At 49.3% G+C, this 19,314-nt stretch overlaps 1 long non-coding RNA gene across 1 annotated transcript in view; it reads right to left on the bottom strand.

Moving 5' to 3' along the window:
• LOC309613407 overlaps window positions 1–19,314 on the bottom strand; it is a 35,298-nt gene that overhangs the window by 7,274 nt on the left and 8,710 nt on the right. The window contains exons 2-3 of the long non-coding RNA XR_014235707.1: window positions 1,214–2,676; window positions 968–1,093 (exon numbers count right to left, since the gene is read on the bottom strand). This is a non-coding gene — a long non-coding RNA (uncharacterized lncRNA). The remainder of the gene's footprint in view (window positions 1–967; window positions 1,094–1,213; window positions 2,677–19,314) is intronic.

The following is a 19,314-nucleotide window of genomic DNA, read 5'->3' as shown; positions in this document are numbered from 1 at the left end:
CAGACAGCCGGGGCCTGCGGACGGCTGGCTCCCCGCCAGAGAAGCATGAATTTGTCATCTCCCTGACCCACGGGAAGGGGTCAGAGCTCCACGTGGGTGAGGATGGACAGGGCATTTAAGGAGCTGCGGGAATGACAGGTGGGGCCCACGGCAGCCTTGGAACAGGCTCCAGGGTCAATGACAAGCGCACGTACAGCTGTCCCACACGGCAGGGCATGGTGACCCCTGGGAGCGGGGCTCCCTGTGGGTCTTCGTAGCAGAGAGGGTGTCTTGAGTGAGTCACAGGGCAGGGGAATCACAGGGGTCTAAAGATTTTCCCACTTCTGCTGGATGGAAAAGACACACGGCAGGATCAGGAAGGGTGGTTGGGGTGACGGGGGCAGAATGTGGGGGCCTCCAGAGAGAAGCCCCAGGTGGACACACCCCAAGGGTGAGGGGGCCCGGGCTCTCCAGGGGGGAGCCGTGCATGGCCTGAAACGGCTTAGGCTTCCCGCCTCCACCAAGCCCAGCAGCAGCGTTGGGATGGCTCTGGCCTTTGGCCGAGGTTCCTGTTCGCCGCTGCCCCAGGCCCTGCCGTGCAGGGACACCAAGATGACTGTCCCTTTAGCTGAGAACTGCCCAGTGTCCTTGCCACACAGAGGTACACTCCCCTCCAGCAACCAGTGAGCTGGGGCCACACTTACCTGCCAGAGAAACAGGTTCACATGTCTGAATGCAGCCTCCACTGGGCACTCGACAGACCAGCAGAGATTGATTGAATTCACGGTGCTCTGTAGGGGCCAGTTAAGTGCCAGGGTGGGTATCCATTGCCCCTATGGCCTCTAGGGGACTGGGCTTGTGTTTTCACTGGAATCAGGTCATTTGAGGTCAGTTTGAAGATGATAGGTAGGTAGGTTGGTAGATAGATAGATAGATAGATAGATAGATAGATAGATAGATAGATAGAGATGGACAATAGATAAAATACCTGCACATCTTGGGTGGGAGGCAGGGGGTGTCTCACAAAATCCCAGCACAACACTCAGCTGCTGTCCATTCCCTTGGGCCTTCAGTTGTAACACCTCAGGTCACCAAAGTCCAACTCGTGACTCAGCTGAAGAATAAACAGTGACTTGGGCTGCTGTCTGTCTACACCAGAGAATCCATATGTGGACTCAAACTATTTGTAGGTGGGACAAGTTGGGGAAGAGTGGGCATCTTCTCAGTCACCTACTGTAATGTCTTCGTTCCCTGGATGTGGTCCCAGCAAGTTTTGTAAGACACGCGTATTCTGTTGGTCTTGGGGATGGAGCTCTTGCCACGGGACTGAATTGGGTGAAGGGCTGTGAAATTTTTGTGTCTGGTGGACGTTCGTCCTGGGAAAGGTCATGGACAGGAAAAAGCTGAGGGAATGGACAGGACACGGCCAAGGCAGAGAGCAGGAAGAGTTCCTGGACTTTGTGAATGACCACTTTCAGGGCCCCACCTAGGAATGCCGAGATCCGGTGACTCAGGAGCTCACCAGGGGGCCTGGGTGTGGGCAGCTCAGTCCCCCCTCTGGGCAGGGGCCTCCTCTGATGGTGGAGGTGGTGGGGGCAGCAGTGTCTGCAGGGACTGAAGTCCTGCTTCCGCCCCAGGAGTCCCGAACCCCCTCCCTGCCCTTGCTGATGCCCTGGCATTGTGCCCTGTCTGGCTGGAGTCCCTGGCTGCCTCCTGACCCATGCAGGCACCCAGCAGAGTCAGGCCCATCCTCAAAGGTCCAGGGTGTGCAGCTGTCACCAAGCCTGGCTTTCAGGCTCCTGCGAGCCCAGGACTCCCCCCTCCTCCTCTGCCGGGCACGCGGGGTCTTTACCCCCACACCCACTGCCTTCACTCAGCAGCATTCATGGACCCACTGCCATCAGCCCTGCCCTGGAGGGAACGTCAACTGTCTGAATCTCAAGACAGCAACAAGCAGAAAACACACGTCTTAGAAGATGCCTGTCGTGGTCCATTTAGATCTGGTTCAAAGGAGGAGAATCCAAACTGTAGTGATGCTTCCTTAGGTGATGAAAGATGATGAGAAGAAAGTAGAGAGGGGGTGCAGTCAGCAGAGGGGAGCTCGGGCTGGGGGGCCATGGTTCTCAAACTGTTATACACATCACTGTGTGTATGGTATGTTACATGGTTAAGAAAACTCAGAAACTGACCTTGTGCCAGGCACTCTGCTGGGCTTGAGGCACAAGGAGGTCCAGAAGACACAGTGCCTGCTCCCAAGGGTCACCATCTCCAGTCCCAGCAGAACAGGCTGTGTCCTGCCGCCCCCTTGCAGGCATGTGATGGACCCTCATCACTAAAGTGGGGGCAAGGCGGGTAGCAGGCCTGCCATGGAGACGGGGTCCCGGGACTGTGATTGCCTCGTGATCACTAGTTCAGCCCTGCATCCTGGTTGTTGACATAACTGTACCTTCCTCTGAATTTTACAATTTTTTCGAGGACGGACATCTTATTTTATGAGTTTGTTTATTCCCTCAGCATCAGTCATTTGGGAAGCAGTAAGTGTTGTACATAGATTGTTGACTCTGATTAAATCTGATCCTCTCGAGAAAGGCCCTGTGATGCAGGAGGGTGGGAATTAGTTCTCTGATTCACAAACAGGGAAACTGAGGTTCAGAGGCCAAACAGAACTCCTCTCAGCAGACAGGGCGCTTCTTCTTCCTACAAAGGAAAATGCAACACAGGACAGGTTCCGAACCAAGAGTGTGGATTTTCTCTGCATCTGAGAATCCACCTGCCCACCTAAAAAGGAACAATCAAAGTGTTCTGTGACGGAGGCCCTGGCCGTCCTCCCCCACTGAGGTCGGACCTGCCAGCATCCTCCGAGAACCCAGAGCTGCAGACACCTGCTCTGCTTGGAAAAAAGTGCACTTAAAATTAAAGAGAGAGGGGTGCCTTCAAGATGGCAGAGGAGTAAGACGTGGAGATCACCTTCTTCCCCACAAATACATCAAAACTACATCTACATGTGACACAACTCCTACAGAACACCTACTGATCGCTGGCAGAGGACCTCAGACTTCCCAAAAGACGCCCTCAGGCGACCTACACGCAGAGGCTGGGCCATATCCAAAGCTGAACCCCAGGAGCTGTGTGAACAAAGAAGAGAAAGGGAAATTTCTCCCATCAGCCTCAGGAGCAGTGGAGTAAATCTCCACAATCAACTTGATGTACCCTGCATCTGTGGAATACCTGAATAGACAACGAGTCATCCCAAAATTGAGGTGGTGGACTTTGGGAGCAACTGTAGACTGGGGGTTTGCTTTCTGCATCTAACTTCTTTCTCGTTTTATATTTATCTTAGTTTGGTGTTTAGAGCTTATTATCATTGGTAGATTTGTTTGTTGATTTGGTTGTTCTCTTCCTTTTTTATTTTTTTAGATATACATATTTTTCTTTTTTCTCCTTTTGTGAGTGTGTATGTGTATGCTTCTTTGTGTGATTTTGTCTGTATAGCTTTGCTTTTGCCATTTGTCCTAGCGTTCTGACTGCCCATTTTTTGTTTTGTTCTGTTTTGTTTTTTTAGTATAGTTTTTTGCACTCGTTATCATTGGTGGATTTGTTTTCTGGCTTGGTTGCTCTCTTCCTTCTTTCTCTCTTTCTTTTTTTTTTAATTACTTTTTTATTTTTAATAATTTTTTTCTATTTTAATAACTTTATATTATTTTATTTTATTGTATTGTATTTATTTATTTTCTTTCTTGCTTTCTTTCTTTCTTTTTCTCCCTTTTCTTCTGAGCCATGTGACTGACAGGGTCTTGGTGCTCTCACCAGGCCTGAGCACTCTGAGGTGCGAGAGCCGAGTTCAGGACATTGGTCCACAAGAGACCTCCCGGCCCTACATAATATCAAACAGCAAAAGCTCTCCATCTCAACGCTAAGACCCAGCTCCACTCAATGACCAGCAAGCTACAGTGCTGGACACCCTATGCCAAATAACTAGCAAGACAGGAACACAAACCCACCCATTAGCAGAGAGGCTGCCTAAAATCATAATAAGTTCACAGACACCCCAAAACACACCACTGGATGTGGTTCTGCCCACCAGAAAGACAAGATTCAGCCTAATCCACCAGAACACAGACACCAGTTCCCTCCACCAGGAAGCCTACACAACCCACTGAACCAACTTTACCCACTGGGAGCAGACACCAAAAACAACAGGAACTACAAACCTGCAGCCTGAGAAACGGAGACCCCAAACACAGTAAGTTAAGCAAAATGAGAAGACACAGAAATACACCGCAGATGAAGGAGCAAGGTAAAAACCCACCAGACCAAACAAATGAAGAGGAAATAGGCAGTCTACCTGAAAAAGAATTCAGAGTAATGATAGTAAAGATGATTCAAAATCTTGGAAATAGAATGGAGAAAATACAAGAAACATTTAACAAGGACCTAGAAGAACTAAAGAGCAAACAAACAATGATGAACAACACAATAAATGAAATTTAAAATTCTCTAGAAGGAATCAATAGCAGAATAACTGAGGCAAAAGAACGGATAAGTGACCTGGAAGATAAAATAATGGAAATAACTACCGCAGAGCAGAATAAAGAAAAAAGAATGAAAAGAATTGAGGACAATCTCAGAGACATCTGGGACAACATTAAATGCACCAACATTCAAATTATAGGGGTCCCAGAAGAAGAAGAGAAAAAAAAAGGGACTGAGAAAATATTTGAAGAGATTATAGTTGAAAACTTCCCTAACATGGGTAAGGAAATAGACAGTCAAGTCCAGGAAGCTCAGAGAGTCCCATACAGGATAAATCCAAGGAGAAACATGCCAAGACACATATTAATCAAACTATCAAAAATTAAGTACAAAGAAAAAATATTAAAAGCAACAAAGGAAAAGCAACAATTAACATACAAGGGAATCCCCATAAGGTTAACAACTGATCTTTCAGCAGAAACTCTGCAAGCCAGAAGGGAGTGGCAGGACATATTTAAAGTGATGAAAGGGAAAAACCTTCAACCAAGATTACTCTACCCAGCAAGAATCTCATTCAGATTTGACAGAGAAATTAAAACCTTCACAGATAAGCAAAAGCTAAGAGAATTCAGCACCACTGAACCAGCTCTACAACAAATGCTAAAGGAACTTCTCAAGGCAGGAAACACAAGAGAAGGAAAAGACTTACAATAACAAACCCAAAACAATTAAGAAAATGGTAATAGGAACATACATATCAATAACTACCTTAAATGTAAATGGATTAAATGCTCCAACCAAAAGACATAGACTGGCTGAACGGATACAAAAACAAGACCCATACATATGCTGTCTACAAGAGACCCACTTCAGACCTAGGGACACATACAGACTGAAAGTGAGGGGATGGAAAAAGATATTCCATGTAAATGGAAATCAAAAGAAAGCTGGAGTAGCAATTCTCATATTAGACAAAATAAACTTTAAAATAAAGACTATAACAAGAGACAAAGAAGGACACTACATAGTGATCAAGGGATCAATCCAAGAAGAAGATATAACAACTGTAAATATTTATGCACCCAACATAGGAGCACCTCAATATATAAGGCAAATACTAACAGCCATAAAAGGGGAAATCGACAGTAACACAATCATAGTAGGGGACTTTAACACCCCACTTTCACCAATGGACAGATCATCCAAAATGAAAATAAATAAGAAAACACAAGCTTTAAATGATACATTAAACAAGATGGACTTAATTGATATTTACAGGACATTCCATCCAAAAACAGCAGATTACACTTTCTTCTCAAGTGCTCATGGAACATTCTCCAGGATAGATCATATCTTGTGTCACAAATCAAGCCTTGGTAAATTTAAGAAAATTGAAATCGTATCAAGTATCTTTTCTGACCACAATGCTATGAGACTAGACATCAATTACAGGAAAAAATCTGTAAAAAATACAAACACATGGAGGCTAAACAATACACTACTAAATAACCAAGAGATCACTGAAGAAATCAAAGAGGAAATCAAAAAATACCTAGAAACAAATGACAATGAAAACATGACAACCCAAAACCTATGGGATGCAGCAAAAGCAGTTCTAAGAGGGAAGTTTATAGCCATACAATGCTACCTCAAGAAACAAGAAACATCTCAAATAAACAACCTAACCTTACACCTAAAGCAATTAGAGAAAGAAGAACAAAAAAAACCCAAAGTTAGCATAAGGAAAGAAATCATAAAGATCAGATCAGAAATAAATGAAAAAGAAATGAAGGAAACGATAGCAAAGATCAATAAAACTAAAAGCTGGTTCTTTGAGAAGATAAACAAAATTGATAAACCATTAGCCAGACTCATCACGAAAAAAAGGGAGAAGACTCAAATCAATAGAATTAGAAATGAAAAAGGAGAAGTAACAACTGACACTGCAGAAATACAAAGGATCATGAGAGATTACTACAAGCAACTATATGCCAATAAAATGGACAACCTGGAAGAAATGGACAAATTCTTAGAAAAGCACCACCTTCCGAGACTGAACCAGGAAGAAATAGAAAATATAAACAGACCAATCACAAGCACTGAAATTGAAATTGTGATTAAAAATCTTTCAACAAACAAAAAGCCCAGGACCAGATGGCTTCACATTCACATTCACCAGGCGAATTCTATCAAACATTTAGAGAAGAGCTAACACCTATCCTTCTCAAACTCTTCCAAAATATAGCAGGGGGAGGAACACTCCCAAACTCATTCTATGAGGCCACCATCACCCTGATACCAAAACCAGACAAAGATGCCACAAAAAAAGAAAACTACAGGCCAATATCACTGATGAACATAGATGCAAAAATCCTTAACAGGGTCTTCCCTGGTGGCACAGTGGTTGAGAATCTGCCTGCCAATGCAGAGGACATGAGTTCTGAGCCCTGGTCTGGGAAGATCCCACATACTGCAGAGCAACTAGGCCCGTGAGCCACAACTACTGAGCCTGCGCGTCTGGAGCCTGTGCTCCACAACAAGAGAGGCCGCGACAGTGAGAGGCACGCGCACCGCGATGAAGAGTGGCCCCCGCTTGCCGCAACTAGAGAAAGCCCTCGCACAGAAACGAAGACCCAACACAGCCAAAAATAAATTAATTAATTAATTAATGTTTAAAAAAATCCTTAACAAAATACTAGCAAACAGAATCCAACAGCACATTAAAAGGATCATACACCATGATCAAGTGGGGTTCATCCCAGGAATGCAAGGATTCTTCAATATATGCAAATCAATCCATGTGACAAACCATATTAACAAACTGAAGGAGAAAAACCATATGATCATCTCAATAGATGCAGAAAAACTTTTGACAAAATTCAACACCCATTTATGATAAAAGCCCTCCAGAAAGTAGGCATAGAGGGAACTTACCTCAACATAATAAAGGCTATATATGACAAACCCACAGCCAACATCATTCTCAATGGTGAAACAATGAAACAATTTCCACTAAGATCAGGAACAAGACAATGTTGCCCACTCTCACCACTATTATTCAACATAGTTTTGGAAGTTTTAGACACAGCAGTCAGAGAAGAAAAAGAAATAAATGGACTCCAAATCGGAAAAGAAGAAGTAAAACTGTCACTGTCTGCAGATGACATGATACTATACATAGAGAATCCTAAAGATGTTACCAGAAAACTACTAGAGCTAACCAATGAATTTGGTAAAGTAGCAAGACACAAAATTAATGTACAGAAATCTCTTGCATTCCTATATACTAATGATGAAAAATCTGAAAGAGAAATTAAGGAAACACTCCCATTTACCATTGCAACAAAAAGAATAAAATACCTAGGAATAAACCTACCTAAGGAGACAAAAGACCTGTTTGCAGAAAATTATAAGACACTGATGAAAGAAATTAAAGATGATACAAACAGATGGAGAGATATATCATGTTCTTGGATTGGAAGAATCAACATTTTGAAAATGACTATACTACCCAAAGCAATCTACAGATTCAATGCAATCCCTATCAAACTACCAATGGCATTTTTCACAGAACTAGAACATAAAATTTCACAATTTGTATGGAAACACAAAAGACCCCGAATAGCCAAAGCAATCTTGAGAAAGAAAAACGGAGCTGGAGGAATCAGGCTCCCTGACTTCAGACTATACTACAAAGCTACAGTAATCAAGACAGTATGGTACTGGCACAAAAACAGAAATATAGATCAATGGAACAGGATAGAAAGCCCAGAGATAAATCCACGCACTTATGGTCACCTTATCTTTGATAAAGGAGGCAAGAATATACAGTGAAGAAAAGACAGCCTCTTCAATAAGTGGTGCTGGGAAAACTGGACAGCTACATGTAAAAGAATGAAATTAGAACACTCCCTAAAACCATACACAAAAATAAACTCAAAATGGATTAAAGACCTAAATGTAAGGCCAGACACTACCAAACTCTTAGAGGAAAACATAGGCAGAACACTCCATGACATAAATCACAGCAAGATCCTTTTTGACCCACCTCCTAGAGAAATGAAAATAAAAACAAAAATAAACAAATGGGACCTAATGAAACTTAAAAGCCTTTGCACAGCAAAGGAAACCATAAACAAGATGAAAAGACAACCCTCAGAATGGGTGAAAATATTTGCCAACGAAGCAACTGACAAAGGATTAATCTCCAAAATATATAAGCAGCTCATGCAGCTCAATATCAAAAAAACAAACAACCCAATCCAAAAATGGGCAAAAGACCTAAAGAGACATTTCTCCAAACAAGATATACAGATTGCCAACAAACACATGAAAGGATGTTCAACATCACCAATCATTAGAGAAATGCAAATCAAAATTACAGTGAGGTATCACCTCACACAGGTCAGAATGGCCATCGTCAAAAAATCTACAAACAATAAATGCTGGAGAGGGTGTGGAGAAAAGGGAACCCTCTTGCACTGTTGGTGGGAATGTAAACTGATACAGTCACTATGGAGAACAGTATGGCGGTTTCTCAAAAAACTAAAAATAGAACTACCATACGACCCAGCAATCCCACTACTGGGCATATACCCTGAGGAAACTATAATTCAAAAAGAGTCACATACCACAATGTTCATTGCAGCTCTATTTACAATAGCCAGGACATGGAATCAACCTAAGTGTCCATCAACAGATGAATGGATAAAGAAGATATATACACACACACATATATATACAATGGAATATATATACAGTGGAATGGCACATATATACAATGGAATATTACTTAGCCATAAAAAGAAACAAAATTTAGTTATTTGTAGTGATGTGGATTGACCTAGAGACTGTCATACAGAGTGAAGTAAGTCAGAAAGAGAAAAACAAATACCGTATGCTAACACATATATATGGAATCTAAAAAAAAAAAAAAATGGTTCTAATGAAACTAGGGGCAGGACAGGAGTAAAAATGCAGACATAGAGAATGGAATTGAGCTCACAGGGAGGGGGAAGGGTAAGATGGGATGAAGTCAGAGAGTGGCATGGACATATATACACTACCAAATGTAAAATTGATAGCTAGTGGGAAGCAGCCACATAGCACAGGGAGATCAGCTCTGTGCTTTGTGACCACCTAGAGGGGTGGGAGGGAGGGAGACGCAAGAGGGAGGAGATATGGGGATATATGTATACGTATAGCTGATTCACTATGTTATACAGCAGAAACTAACACAGCATTGTAAAGCAATTATACTCCAAAAAATATGTTAATAAATAAATAGATAGATAGATAGATAAATAGATAAATAAAATAAAATAAAATTAGAGAGAGAAACCTCGTGGAGGTGCTCGGCTTTGTGACGCTGAGATAACAGATTCCTCTTTGAATCTTGGAGAAGTAGAAAGTGTGCTCCTGGCACCACAGCAGGAAGGAGTGACTGTCTCTGCAGAGCCTGTTCCCAGGGCAGTGTCATGGGCGGGGCTATCTGTGCAGCGAGGACACTTGGGCAGCCGGACAGGGTCCTCAGCTGCGGGTCTGACTGGCTCTGTGCCAGGAGACCTGGACGCCAGAGGGTGGACACCACAGGGGGGGTGGGGGGGGGGCAGTGGCGCCGTCTGCTCTCTCCTCTGCAGGGATGTTGATGACACGAATCTCCCCACAGGGACGTCGTCGGTACCCGCATACATCTCCGGGCTCATATCTCCCCAAGACGGGCGCATCCTCCCCACCCTGCCCAGGGGCCCTCGGAGCCCCGCAGGACCAGGAGAAGGAACCCACTGTTGCTGCAGCCGGGCCGGGAGTGGATGCCCTGTCCTTCCCCTGAGATGCGGCACTGCCTCTATGTGGGCGGTGGACGCCTCTCCTTGGACCTGGGGCAGAACCAACTCCCAAGCATTGGGGCTGGGACAGCCAGACCTGCAGGCCTTGTTACAGATGCAGGTGCACAGGTCCCACCTTGGGCCTGTGAATCAGCCTCTGTGGGGCTGCGCCCCAGGTGTCTGTGTTTCCAGAAAACTGTGGTGATTCTGACGCACAACCAGGTTGGAGACGGCCAGACATGGGGGAAGACCACCAAGTCCAGGACGAACTCCTACCCGGCAGGTCATGAAGAAGGAGGACATGCAAGGAAGGTGCTGAGAGCAGGCCTGTCCCTCACCCCGTGAGCCCGCCCTCTTCACGCACACCTGCGCCCCAGGCCTGTTCACTGCGGTGTCCCCTCCTCCCTCCCGGGCACCCAGCGCACTGCACGGTGCCTCCTTACAGGCAGCGGTAACCGCTGAGTTCCCACCAACAGGACGTGGGCCAGCGAGGCCAGCAGTGTCTGGTCCAGGACTGGGGAAGTGGCTGTGCCTTCCCCACGCACCTCCCCTTCTGCATCTGGATCCAGGGACGGACCATGAGGCCTGGGATGGAGGACACGGAGGACGCACTCCTGGGAGGAGGCTTCAGATGGAGGGAGCCACCTGCCAACCTGCTCAGTGAAGGAGTTTGAACTTCTGTACTGAAGACTCTGGACACTTGGGGTCCTTCTGCTGCAGCAGGCAGCAGCCCCTGACTGAGACAGACCTGGGTAACCTGCAGAACTTCTCACAAGGAGAGGGTCTTCGGGAGACCTGTCCCTGTGAACAAAGGGACATCCTCTCAGTAGAGGAGAGAGGGCTGCGCGCCTACAACCCAGTCAAGCCCAGGACAAGCACACGCCTTGAGCAGGGGAGGCAGACCGGCTCTTAGCCCAGGGCCCCCGGGCTTCCTGAAGTCTCGCGGGTTTGGCCTAGAACATGGAAGAGGGGGTGAGGCGACAGTTCCACACTCTGAAGACCTAACTTCCCAGAAGAAACGTCTGACCATGTGTGAACCGTAATCATCTAACGGGTGAAAAACAATCTGGAAAAGCTGCAGCGGATACAGATGACCACGCCTCGCTCTAATTAGGAGGCCGGGAACAGCAGGGCAGGCGACATTCATGACGTTCATTATGGAGACCAGGGCCCAGCTGTCGACGCCACTCTTGACGGCATCAGGCACGGGCCGCCCCCCCGCGTGCCCTCGGTACGTCCACAGCTGGTGGGGGGCACGTCACATATCTGGCCTGGTCCCGAACAGTCGTGCGCAATGGCAAGAGCCTGGAAGACTCAGCCCCCGTTGGAAGGAGATTCTGCAGGAGCCGCTGGGCTGAGGCTTCGGACGGTCCCAACGGGCGCGTCTAACCGTGGAACACGCTCCGGGTTGCGCGTGAGGCCCGGGTGCACCCGTGCGTGGAGTACACACCCGCCTTCCCTGCCTCCTGCTGCAGTGTCACGGCCGTCAGGGCCACACCACAGGGCGGGTGGGCGGTGGCGTGGAAGGAGGAGTATCCCGGCTCCAGGAAGACACAGGAACCACAGCAAACCACAGCTCCCAAGCGTGGGCACCGGCAACCCAGGAAGCCCACCTCAGCCCCTCACTTGCTCCGTGAACTGAGGCAAGTTACTCACCCTCTCTGAGCCTCTCACTCACCTGAAAAGCCGGGACGATTACCTGCACTTATTTCAATGCTGCTGGGATACTGCACACGAGCCCAGCACCTGACACTACAGAACTGCCCAGTATTACCACATCCTCACCCGGCACGAGGCCTGGACAGTCATAACTAGGCTTGTGTATGTCACTGGTCCTCTGTGAACCTCTGTTTCCTCTTCTGCCATCCCTGGTGATGCTGCTGTGAGGGTACAGAGGAAACACTGAATGATGGCCTGTCGTGACTGGTTCCTACCAGGGAGCACCAGGGATCCTTGGGCGTCGCCGAAGGAAGAGGTGCCGGTAACTGCTGGAGGTGCCTGGAGCTGGGAGCAGAGCTGCCTGAGTTTCACGTAGGCCAAGTGACTGACGTGAAAGTGCGGAGGGCCCTTCGCTCGCCAGAGCCCTGTGGCCATGGCAACCAACCCTCATCAGGGTTGATGATCTGAGGATGATTAAGGAACATTTAAATTAATTAAGGGTCCAAACATCCCACGTCCAGGTAGGGCCATGGCTCACACATGCCCCCTTTCCAGCCTCTTGGGCTCAGCGCGGGGCGGCTGCTGGGCTGGAGGCGGGCCCTGCGGGCCGAGTCCTGGCTCTGGTCCCAGCCCCCCAGCGCTGGGGGCGTGGAGCGCGCTCAGAAACCCTCTTGTATTAACACGCTCCCCCCGCCCCATCTCCCCCGCTCCTCCCACCAGCATCCTCGCACCCACCCCAGCCTCTGCCTTACTCTCTAAACTGTCAGCACGAGGGCGTGCTGGTGCCCGCCCCCCTTTCTCCATCACGAACAGTAATCATATTCTGTTTGAACCAAAATTGCGCAAAGAGAGTACCTTTTAGTCACACGAGGACGTGTGACAAGTGGAAACAGAAGCCAAGCCCCAAAACCTCCCTCAGATGATGGCAGTGAGCCTGGATGTGCAGGGCCCCAGGTGGAGCCCAGGGACCATGGGGCCACATTGAGGAAGCAGGCAGGGGCTCCCCAGGCCGGTGCCTCTGCAGTGGGGTCACCCAGACCCCAGACTCCGCCGGGGAAGCTGCCCCCATGGCTCTGGCCGGGCAGCTCTTTGTGGAGATGGGGTGTGAGGGCAGGAGCCAGGCAACTCGGCACCGCCGCGAGTAGCAGCGCCCAGCCCAGGCGATGAGGCTCCCGGGAGGGCACTGCCCAGCCCCTCCTCCAAGCCCAGGCTGCAGTTTCTCCCCACAAGTGTCCATCCTGCTCGGGGTCCAAGCCACATAAGCCTCCTTCCCACACGCTAGGGTAACAGAGCCGCCAAGCCTACAGCCCCGCTGTCCTGCGGTGAACGCGGGTGAGCGTATTTCTGCCGACATGACCAGAGCCAGGGGCTGAGGGCTCAGTTTCCCATTCCCTTGGGGAGTGCAGGGCACAACACCCTTCCCGCCCAGTCCCCACCCCCATCAGAACCACGGTCCTGTGCCCTCCGCCCAGCAAGGCCTGTGACGTGGTCTGGCCTCCGCTGTGGACCAGACGGCACTTTGTGCCTGGAGGACTTGGCCTTACGCTCACCTTGGAACAGTGGGTGCTCAGGGCAGATGCTGGAACCCTGTTTGCAGGAAGTCACGGAGGGCTTCCCGAAGGAAGGGGAAATCAGAGGAAGACCCTTGGGGAGTTTTACAGCCTGGCTCAGGGCATACCACTGAACCCTGGCTCTGGGAGCCACATCTGAACGAGGCACTGGGGAGTTGCAGTCACAGAAGCCCCCCCTCCACCCCCGAGTTTCATCTGAGACATGACCGGCTCCTTGGACGCAGGAAGAAGAGGTGGGCCTCAGCCTTCCCCACCCAGCAGGGCTGCTAGAGGCCCCGGCCTGTCCTCCCCAGCAGAAAGGCCTCAGGCTCGCTGTTGGAAGGCCCTTGGTACAGCGAGGCCCCCTTGGCTAAGGGACGGGGTTGAAGGGAGCCTTGCCCCTTGCCCGGTTCCAGCTGCATGATGGAGCCTGACGCCAGAGCCCTGGCTGCAATCCTGGCTGCGTGGCTCCCCCCTGCCCCACCCCACGCTTTCTTCATCCTCTGCCACCGGCTGGGCTCCTGGTCAGAAGGAACTGATGACCCACCAGCAACAGGGGGCCCTTCGTTGTCAAATCCACTTCCTCCCCTGCCTGGAGCCCCCAGCCGTCCCCCTCCACCCGGGGTATCGCCAGGGCCCGTGTGGGCCAAGGATCGTCCAGGACACCCCGAGTCCTCCCTGGGACAGTCCCCAGCCCCAGCCTGTTCAGTCCCGGCCCAGCAGCATTGTCCCTGAGTGTCCAGCTTGTGCAACCGCTGAGGTCACCTCTGTAAAACGGTGGCCTGGACGATGAATTTCTAAACGTGGCAGCACTGAGATGCGTCTGTCCCGCGCGCCCTTCACAGGATGCGAGGCTGACCACGGAGGCTAAGCCGCCTCTCTCTCCTGGGGCGTGGCCTCCACAGGGGGCCGGCCGCCTGCCACTAAGGAGCTGGAGACCACGTGGAGAGGGCTGTGCTCATCCAAGTTCCTGACCCACACACGCACGGTCAATAAACACCGTTGTTTAAAGCTGCTAAGGTCTGGGCTGGTTTGTTGTGAAGCCATGGTAACTGAAACGACAGGTGTGTCTCCAAGGACAGCTCTGCTTGGGCTTGGGGCCTCTGGGGATGCACTGGATGAGGATGTGATTACAGGCGGGGGGCGCGGGGATGCAGCTCATCCCAGGCTCTGCTGGTCCCCCTGACATCACATCTCTTGGTCCAAACATAACTGGGGCTTTTCTTGGGTGGCGTTAGAGTCCCCAGTGGTCAACAACAGCAAAACAGCAAATGTGCAAAACTGAACAAAGGGCAGGACAGAGCGTCCCTGTGGTGGCAGGTGATGGGGCACAGAGCACTGTCCCCTGATCTCCTCCAGGCGGGTGTGCCCCCCAGGGAACCCCTGGAGCCAGCCTGTGGCCCGGCACCTCCCGCCGACCCACCATAAGGCCCTCTGGATTTGGGGGTGAGCTCGGCAAGTAGCAAGGCGCGTGTGAGTGAGAAATGAGATGCAGAAGGTCTCCCAGCGGGGATTCATCAGACAACCGTAAACACATTTCAGAGTATCCATCCGACAAGGCCGCCGGCCCTTCAAAGCCTGGAGGTGTCCGAGCCCAAACGCCTCTGGGAAGCGGTCTGAGACTCGTGGCCAAGGGCACCCGAGGCTGCAAGAGTCCTGCCACTTTATAGGACACGGGCACACGTGAGTCATTAAGGAGAGAACAGCTGTAGAGAAGTAGGTACCAAACCGCTAATGTGATCCTTTCTGGGCAAAATTACAGAGAACATTCTTCTTATAACTTAGGAAATTTCTCCCTAAGCAGGGGAGTCTGCCTTTCTAAAAGCTTTTAAAATATTCTCAAAATCCCAGCTTCCCACATATATATAAATAATAATATATACAATATATTAATATATCGAATAATATAACATAATATACTACATTTTATTATTTATATATTTGGAAAGCTGGGACTGTATATTACTTATTACTTTATATAATATATGAATATATTATATATTAATGTTATAATATTGTGTATTATATATTTATTTGGAAAGCTGGGGTTTTGAGAATGTATTAAAAGGCTTTTAGAAAGAAAGACTCCCCTGTTTTGGTCCCTTTTCCAACCCCGGACTCTCAGGAGGAGCAGGGCCATTATTGTCCGGCTCCTGGAGTTCATCCTGCCCAAGGCAGGTCAGGCTGCTAGAGAGGGCACTCAGGCCCTCCAGCCCGGACGCCCGGCCAGGGCAGGAACACTTGACCCTGTGATGTCCCACATCACCACCAGAGAGAGAGGAAGGCAGCACAGTGGCACAAGCGGGAACTGGGACTGGTCTCAATTCTGGTCCCTGTAAAGCACAGCCTGGGAAAACAGCACCGCTCTGACACAAAGGCACCTCAAGGACGCAGCCGTGAGGCAGGGGAGCCGGAGACCAGGCCAGGGGCCGGCGGCTGGGCACAGGACACAGGCCTCCTGGGACTTCTTCGGGACCATGTGGCTTCCATCTCCTGTGGATCAAAGCTCACCCACCACGTGCCCAGGTCGCACCATCTGGATCCCAGAAGCAACTGCGCCCTCGCCTGCACCCACACACGGGGACCCCGCCGCCAGGTGGCGATGGAGCTCCAGGGAGAGACCCAGGCTCTTCGCTCTGTGAAAAGATGCTGGAGCCAGGGATCTTCCCTAGGGCCAGCTGCCCCACAGAGGCCCTGGGCGCCATCCGTGACATAGGACCCGTCCTGGCCCTGGGCGGGAGTTTAGCCCTGAATGCCTTCATCCCACCTGCCCGGGGGGCTGTCATCAGGAGCTTCTAGGGCTCGGACAGGCTCAATTTAGGGAGCTGGGTGTTAAACTGTTGGTAGCTTGGAGTCTGCGGTGGTCAGAGTGTCTACACTGCAGAAATGAGGAGACGCTGCAAAGCAGGGGGTTTTGTGGGTTATTTCTGTTCCACTTTGCTGGTTCACAGCACACCGCTGCTTGGTACCATCAAATGTCTTTACTTCTCAGATTAAAGTAGGCAGGGTGGTCCTGGAACCACTTGCCAAGACTGCAGACCCTGTGGTGTCCTGAGATGTGCAGATTCTCCGGTACACCCCGGTCCCTGGCGCCGGGTCTGAAGGGCAGGGCCTGGCCTTTGTGTTCTGACCCACGATGGGGGTCAGTTCTGTGCAGTCTTCAAGAAGGCACTGGGCCAGACTTCCAGTTGCTTGATCCAGCGGCTCAGAGACATTGCGCCCTTGCCATTGTCCCCCCTCCCCAAGGCTCCTCTCAGGCAGTCACTTTCCTGGTGAATACAGTGCCTCTGCGTTGACAGTGAACAAAGACTTTTTTCTTTTTACTGACTTTTTTCTGATGACTGCCACATGGCCTGGAAACGTACGCTGGTAGTTGGGAACACGAGGGCTGATTATTCCGTGCGTGGGGGCAGTGAGACCTTCAGTGGATGAATCACTCCCTTGCGAAAGCCTCCAGGGAGACCGACATCTCGAAATACATTTGCGTGCAGATGGTCACGACCTGCTCGCAGCCCAGAGCATGGCATCCCCGGGGCTCACGACCCAGAACCCGAGACGTGAATGTGCCCATGGAGCACCTGGAAATCGCGTGGAGAGGCAGGTTCTGATTCAGCAGGGCTGGGGCAGGGCCCGAGGTTTGGGGTTTTTAAGAACTGAACAAGCCGCCCCGGCATGTCAGTGCTGCTGGCATGGGGACCACACTTGAATCATAAGAATCTTTGCTACACTGTACCCCAGAGTCCTTGTGAAGCAGTCGGAGCTCTGACTGCATTACAACGACAGCATAATCACTCTCGGTGTATTTATTTCCTGCATCTTCTCCCTTTCCTCAAGGTGCGTCTCAGCTTGGACCTCTGGCCCTTGTCTAAGCTGCACAAGACACTTCAAAACTTAGCGGCTTACACAGCAATAAAGGATTTGAGCCGGGGCTCAGCTGGACACTTCTTCCTTCCAAGTAGTACACACTTGGGCCGCGGGGCTTCAGCCAGGACAGCTGACACGGCTGGGAACGGATGGCACAGAGCTCTCTCCATCTGACCTTCTACTGGGCAGCTTGGGCTTCCGGATGACAGGTGGCCTCAAGCCACTGGCCCTCGTACATGGCAGCTGGCTTCCAGGACGCAGAGTCCTAGGAAGACAAACCCCAACATGCAAGCACTTACCAAGCTCACACTTGCTAATGCCCAACCCTAAACAACCTCCTGGCCAAGCCCCAGGTTAATGGGGCATGAGGTCACCATGGGGGCCACAGAGACAACAGTCTGCTATGGCCTCTGACTCTTGACACCCTTGTTCATTTGTCTCAAGATCAGTTCCCTTGGAGAGTATTTCACCAAAAGGCTCCTTTAGGGGAGTCTCGGATCTTTGCAATTATCATCAGAGAATTGAATTCAACTACACTCAAACACTTTAAACAGTTCATCAGAAGTTCAGACACCCTCATTGTTATGCAAGAGTTGCTTGCTTCAGTCATTACATTGAAAATTAATTAATTCTTTTAGTCGTATTTTTTAATGGAGGATGAATTTAATTCTTTGTATAATATGACAAATTTCTGCTAAAGGCTGACAGCTGTGGGCATGCACCACTGTTCTCATTTCAGAAGCCATTCTGCCAAGACAACTTTATTATTTCGTGGTAAAAGGATGGGTTAGGACCGCCACTGGCAAAAAGAGACTTTGGGCCACAAGCCCGGGGTATTATCATTGCCAACAGAGTACTTGGCCAGTGGGACACGCGGGGTCATTACAGGAGACCAACATCTACACACCAGTCAGGACACTCAGCACCCTCGGGTGACATCCCAAGTTTTCCTCAGGCTTGTATCTGGGGGTGTTTTTAATAATAGGCACGGGGAGACCTTTTTGGCATTTGTGAAACTATTTTTCCCCATTTTTTTTCATTAGAAAATGACAAGAGCATGGTAAAAATCAGCCAGATGGGTCAAAAGGATGTGCAGTGGAAACTCAGCTTCTTCCCACCTGCATGCCCAAGTGCCCAGAAAACAATGGTGCCTTGTGTGCACATGTATGCAGCTTATGGCAGCAGCTGCACACACTAAATGCAGGCGTGCACTAGTGTGCCATTGCCCCTCTCACAGCCGATGTTTCTTGAGGGTCATTTGAACAACTGCTCAGCTTCGGACATGGTCACCAACCTGTTAGTTTCCTGGGTCTTCTGGAATCAATCATCCAGTCCCCATGAGTTTTCAAGTTTATTTACATAGAGCTAAGCAAAGTATCCTTTTCAATTTGAATCTGAACGTTTTTTCTGCATCTGTGGTTTCTCCACTTTCTCATTTTGAATTGTCCTCTTATGAGGCTGAGTTTATTGCACATCTGTGCATGTACATACGTGTGTGTGTGGCAACGCACACATGGGAGCTTGTGAGTATCCACACACGTGTGTCTTCAAGTCAACTTGAGATTACTTTTTACTCCTCATTTTCTGTTTTCAAATTCACCAGGTCCTGCTTTTATTGTCCTTAATTTCCTGTCTTTCCTTTTCTAAGGACAATTTTGTTGTTTTTTCCTCTTTGCCCAAACTGAACGCTCACTTTATTTTTCTTCATACTTGTCAACAATTCACCAGGAAAGCCATCTCGTTCTGGGTTTTTCTTTGTGGGAAGCTTTTGTATTACCAATTCAATCTCTTGTTATATAAATTTATTGATTTTCTGTTTCTTCTTGAGTCAGTTTGGGCAGTTGGTGTCTTTCTAGGAATGTGTCCATTTCATATAGATCATCTAACCTGGCTTTGGCTGTAGTCTGCACCAGCCCCACGCTCCGTTGCCTACATCTCTGGATGCAGACCCTCCCAGCACTTCT

This window comes from Balaenoptera borealis (assembly GCF_965194805.1).
Source record: "Balaenoptera borealis genome assembly, chromosome: 16".
NCBI lineage: Eukaryota > Metazoa > Chordata > Mammalia > Artiodactyla > Balaenopteridae > Balaenoptera > Balaenoptera borealis.
This window is presented reverse-complemented; position numbering and strand designations above follow the sequence as displayed.